This window comes from Rhamphochromis sp. 'chilingali' (assembly GCF_963969265.1).
Source record: "Rhamphochromis sp. 'chilingali' genome assembly, chromosome: 22".
Taxonomy (NCBI): Eukaryota; Metazoa; Chordata; class Actinopteri; order Cichliformes; family Cichlidae; genus Rhamphochromis; species Rhamphochromis sp. 'chilingali'.
In genome coordinates, this window is record NC_137950.1 from 13,219,730 (window position 1) to 13,225,745 (window position 6,016).

The window sequence follows — 6,016 nt, forward strand, 5'->3', positions numbered from 1 at the left end:
CCAAAAACCATCTGATTAGTAGATGACCTGCTCCACCTCCTGAGCCACAGCCACCCCTTTCAGAGGTAAAGAATGATTTAGAAAGTAAGTACAGTAATTTTTTGAGGTGATTTGATTTTAAAAAAATCATTTTTGCTTCTAATTACATAATTAAGGTGTAATTACATCTTCCAACAAATTGATACATAAACGTATCATTTATCTACTAAAAATACATAGGAGCTGGCGTCATGTTGTGGAAGCTGCCATCTTGCCCCACCATCATACACTGGCTGAGATGGGCATCGCTGCGCCGCCTTTTCATGTTTTATGTAAGTGGATTTATACATTACTTTGAATTTAAAGATGTCAAATAGCTCTTTCACACTACATATGACTATTTCACATTTGTACATGTATATTTTGGTGATCTCTTTCTCAGTATGTTTTTCTTCTTATGGAAATAAGCTAATTTTAAACCAGTTAATGTTAGGCTCCAGTGTCCTAAGAAATCACACCTTTCCCCTGATAAACAAATTGATTGGATTCTCTCATTGTGTGGGAATTGATTATCAATTACAACTTCAATGAGCCACTTCAAAGAAAGTTTCACCCGCGTGGGCAGCAACAGAAAGTCCAGATGTGGAAACAGAAGGTTTCCACATTAAAATATCGATATTTGAATCATTTTGGGTGAAATTGTAGTTTTTCATTAACAGGAACACAGTGGAAAGAAACTATCATTCAGATTGTCTACATTGGAAAGAACTACTCCCTCTTCCGCCTTTTATAGTCATGTGTGAAATACGGCTGTATAAATGTGTGGCAGCCTGTGGCGTGCGCACTCACAACAATGGCTGAGCGTAACTGGAGTCATGTGCGCATGTATTTTACATCCACAAACAGCCCAGACGTGGTTTGCGATACATGTGGCAAGAAAGTGAGGTGTTGTGGCAACACCACTAACCTTGTCAAACACCTCAAAGTAAATCATATCACAGAATATGACGAGCTTATGTTGAGGCAAACTGAAGAGGAGGAGAAGGACGGGTGCTGCTAGGGTGAGACAGACGTCTCTCAGGGAGTCCTTTAGTGCTGCAGGCAGGCAAGGTGTTCACATAGTGCACAACTTCAGGTTTTTGATTTCTATATGATGAATTCTGCATTATTAAGTGATAAGAACAAGTAATCTGATGTCCTGTAATGATTATGACGCTATAATTTGAGATACAATAAAAGAGTAAAGTTTTTGTACAAAGTATCGGAGCAGTATCGTCGATACCACCCTGAATTTTACGTGGTATGGGATCGGAAAGGAAATCAGTGGTATCACACATCACTAGTGATCAAATGTCAGGCCAAGCTGGAACTGATTCCTGTCTTCTGTAACTTCTACAACACTGTCCAATAGAGACACATGAATGAACTGCAGCGTCATTAAAAACACTGATGATCTTTATTTAAAAATGTAATACATTTACATCTGAATAAACTTTTAGGCATTACGCTGACGGAGGGATGGATGGACCATGAATGCTTTCTCATCCTTCTTGTCATGCACCATGGAAGTGTCTGAGGGGCTTTTCCACTTGGAATGGGGATACTGTGTCCACACTTCAGAGGTGGAGTTTCCAGCATCTCACCTGGGCCTCATCTGCAAACAATCAGCAGGAGGGCTTCTTAAACCAGCGCTGCCTGCTACTCCTCGCCAGTTTGTTCTGCCATCTCCAGTGGTAACTAGGCTTCCCCTCTGCTCCAGTTCTGGCGTGCTCCTTCCCTGTGTTTAACCTTGTTTTCCCTGTGTTTAGGTCTCCTCTGCCAACGTACTCATCCTACCCTCAAACTCCCTTACCCGTCCAGCAACTTCTTCTCCCTCTGTTGCAGAATTCCCGTTGGATTGTTCCCATCAGGAGCCAGGTGTTCAGTCTCTCGATAGCTTTTCCTCTGGTTCCTGCTGTCTGCTGACACTCCTAGCTCGAGCCACGTTCTCCATTCCCTCTCTTTAAACAAAGTCTTATAAATAGTTTAACCATGTGCATTGAATCTGCATTTGGGTCTAAGCTTTCTATGCAGGGAAGAAATCATCACAGTGACATCTATTTAATTTTCAATTCAATTTTATTTAAAGAGCGCCAAATGACAGCAACAGTCACCTGAAGGCGCTTTATATTGTAAGATATACTTACAAAGAAAACCCCAACAATCATATGACCCCCTATGAGCAAGCACTTTGGCGACAGTGGGAAGGAAAAACTCCCTTTTAACAGGAAGAAACCTCCAGCAGAACCAGGCTCAGGGAGGGGCGGCCATCTGCTGCGACCGGTTGGGGAGGGGCAAGGAAAATAGTATAAAGACATGGAACAGAGACAGAGGTTAATAACAAGTACCATTCAGTGCAGAGGTCTATTAAACATAGTGGGTGAAGAAGAAACACCCAGTGCATCATGGGAATCCCCCGGCAGCCTAATGCTGGGCATACACTGTGCGATTTTTGGCCCATTTTGAGCCGATTTTTCAGTCGTGCGATCGTTTTGGGGATCGTCCCGAGTTTGGCCTTGATCAAACTTCTCACCCCTGCGAGTCAATCCTACAGTTTGATCAGGAGCCGAATAACGCGACTGAAAAATCGCAGCACAGTGTATGCCCAGCTTATTGCAGCATAGAGGATTCAGGATCACCTGAGTAGGCCATCAGATTACTGAAAGGATACTGAAAAAACCCGTCGAAGTAGTCTTAGTCTTCATTGCTGCTGGTCGACTCAATTGAACACCTCTGAAGTTTGCACACAGGCAAGTATTCCTCTTCTTGCTCAAAATCCTCTCGGGAACGCTTCCTCGAGCCTCCAGTTTCGTGTTCAAGCTCTTCGTGCGCATCTTCAAATACTTCAGAGTCATCATCGCTCCATCTCATTCTTTTGTTTGCTCCTAAATCTTCTTCATCCCTCTCTCTAGACCTCTTCCTGGAAACACCTGGCTGAGGGTCCTCTTCTGGGATGTACTGGCGAACATCCATGCGGCCTTCAAATGCCTCCTCATTTTCAATGCCACCAACATCGTCGTCGTCATCGTCATCGTTGCCGTCGCCGTCGACGCCGTCATCGGCGTCATCGTTGTCGTCATCGTCGTCGTCGTCATCGTCGTTGTCGTTGTCGTCGTCGTCGTCGTCGTCGTCATCGTCGTCGTCGTCATCGTCGTCATCGTCATCGTCATCGTCTTCGTCCCCGTAAAGGTAATTGTCATATTGTGCCAGTACTGAAGCTATTAGCTCATCTAGATAGCAACAATATTCATGGAGAGCGAGATACAGATCGTTCAGGAAGCCATTAGCAGGTTCCTGATCTCCATTTGCCAACATTTGTGGGTTAACCTGTTGGCCTGCAAGATCATTAAATCTTTTAATTAACATCCATAACTATCTGCTGAAAATCTGTTTTTCATCAATTTCAAGACTGAGTACATGTGCTTACCGTTTTGGTTATTTTGTGGTCCGTCTCCACTTGCACTCATTTTGACTACAAGGAACACAAAGCAACAATGATCACTAAACCTCAACCCAGAATGTTCAGAGAATTTGCTTTTTTTGTGATGACTTTAGGCTGCGTCCAAACGTACACGGCTATGTTTGAAAACGGACGTTTTTCCTTTTTCGTTTAAAAAAAAAAAAAAATCCAGTCCACATGTGCAGTTTTGAAAAAATATCTCCTTCCACATCTAAACACTAAAAACAAAGTGAAACGCTGTCAAGAACACGCCAAATCTTAACCGTGTAGAAATGTTGGCCAATCAGAAGTCTAGAAGCCTGGGTGGGAAAACCTCATAAAACCTTACGTACTTCTGAGAAGTTTTTGTCTTTTTCTGGAAAAGCAGCTAATTTTGTGTTACTTTCACGTGCCTTCATCGTTTCAAATGTTAATAACTAAAGACAGACTCACAACTTTGGAATGGACTAAATGCATACAGCATACATAAATGTCATTTTTTAAAATTACATTTCTTCCAAACCGACGTCAGGATTTGGGTTGGGAGAGCGTCTGTGTTGAATGTAGAATCCACGTCTGATGTAAGCGTGTAAAAACTGCAGATACTAAGATTAACAGACACAGTATGTTGTCTACATCTGCCATTGTAGAAATTGATCTCACGTAAACAATAACGTGGCCACAGCGTGACTTCAACAGCGGCGCACACTTTTGACATTGCCTGAGTAAATGTCCGTTTTCCTTGTCCACACCTAAACACAAAAACGTGCTTTTTAAAAATCTCACCTTTCAGTGACTCAATCTGCTGTTTAGGTGTGGACGAAAGGCCCAAATGCAGAGACAAAGCTGCGCTTTCAAAAATAGCCGTGTACATGTGCACGTAGGCTCAGTTTCTCAGAAATTCTAATAGTTTGTTTGAGAACAAAACTTACGTCTTCTCTATTTTCCTAAATGAACAAAATAATCTCAGAAATAATCGTGTTAAAAAGAGCTTCTGTCACTCTAAGATATGATTAAGAACATTTTCTAATTTATGTATCATTTGTCAAATATTACATCAGCTGACAAATAGTTAAGTCTTCATTTGTTTTCCTGAATAATAGATCCACATCATCCTCTCTATGATGGAAAATATAGTCTAGTCTTGCACAATGTAAAGTACATAAATACTGTCCTGGCAAGCAGGGAAATCAGGCTTTATATATTTAAGTAAATGATCTTGAGTTTATAAACTGAAATTTGAGCTTACTTTAGTTCTTGGTAGATTACACAGCAGTTAATCCTCAGGGAAACGTCCAAATGTCACTAAATAGTGGTCTGCTTTCATTCGGTTGCAGTGTCTCTTCCGTTTTGTGTTCATATGCTGATGTTTTCATTCAAACATGCTTAAATGCTGTGATGTCACTTTAGCAGCAAAGACTGCGGAATGTGCAGAGATTCTTTTGACATCAAGTTGTTTGCTCAGATTTTGATATCTTTTAAATGGAGACAAAACAAAACGCTATGGCAACAAAACAACAAGCTGTTTCCAGTGCTTAATATTTAACATGTCTTTGTTATAAATTTGATTTGTACAAATCTGTGATGTTGATGTGCACAACGTGGGATTTAGACCTCGGAGGGTTAATCAACAAATCACGAAAAATTAGGTTTAAATTTCTGTTCATGACGGTGCAGATTTCTGACATTTTGTGTACTTGAAGCATTTAACAATTTGATTGTTTTCTAATAAAAACTGTGTGAAACTCAAGTTAGAACTGTGTTTGTAAATGAACCGTCCCATGTTGTGTAGCTTTCTGGATTTTATACTTATTGGGCTACATATTAATTTACTATACAGGCTATACAGTAGATAAAATCTAAACTCACATGTTTTATGTAACTAAAGTGTTTAATCATGTGGGCTACAGACAGTAATCAAGTTATGGACTATATTGATATGAAAAACATGCATACTTAGTGCATTTGAATCATTTTAACCATATGTAACCACCTGCATGTCATGGTCCTGGGACTTCTACCTGGTTTTTTGTGTGTCTTGTATTGTTCTTGTTTGATGTCAGCTTTAGGGTCCCTCGGTTGTTCTGTTAAGATGTTGCTTATTTGATTTCCCCTCGTGACTTTACCCCCTGTGTGCCCCCTCTGTGTATCTGCCAGCCCCCATGCCTCGTTTCTCCTCCTTGTGTTTTATTCCATGTTTTCCCAGCCCGCTATGTCTGTGTTCTCTTCCAATCTGGTCTGCGTCTCTGTGTGCTTCCTGTTTTACTTTGATAGTCTCCCGTCAGTGTTGTGTTACTCCTGCCGTGTCTCGTTATGATTATCAGTGTCACCTGTGTTCCCCGTGTGCTCCCACTTCCCTCGTTAACCCTCTGTGTATTTGTGTCCACGTCTCCTACATTACCTACATAATAGAGCTATAATAAATGTTTGTTTGGGGTTTTTTTAAGTACAGAAATCAGCTGCTAAAATAATTGTTTTGACTTTTTGGGAATGCTTTACGGTCTGTTCTGTAGGAACGCTGAATTAATATATTGACTGTCTGGCCCCTTCTGGCTATTT

At 41.0% G+C, this 6,016-nt stretch overlaps 1 long non-coding RNA gene across 2 annotated transcripts; it reads left to right on the forward strand.

Moving 5' to 3' along the window:
• LOC308390518 lies at window positions 1-3,020 on the forward strand. Of its 2 annotated transcripts, none has more exons than XR_013970451.1 (3): window positions 1-84; window positions 220-311; window positions 1,479-3,020. It is a non-coding gene; the product is annotated as an uncharacterized lncRNA (long non-coding RNA). The 2 variants fall into 2 exon arrangements; XR_013970452.1 differs by having other exon boundaries at window positions 1-65.
• Window positions 3,021-6,016: the final 2,996 nt, after the last annotated feature.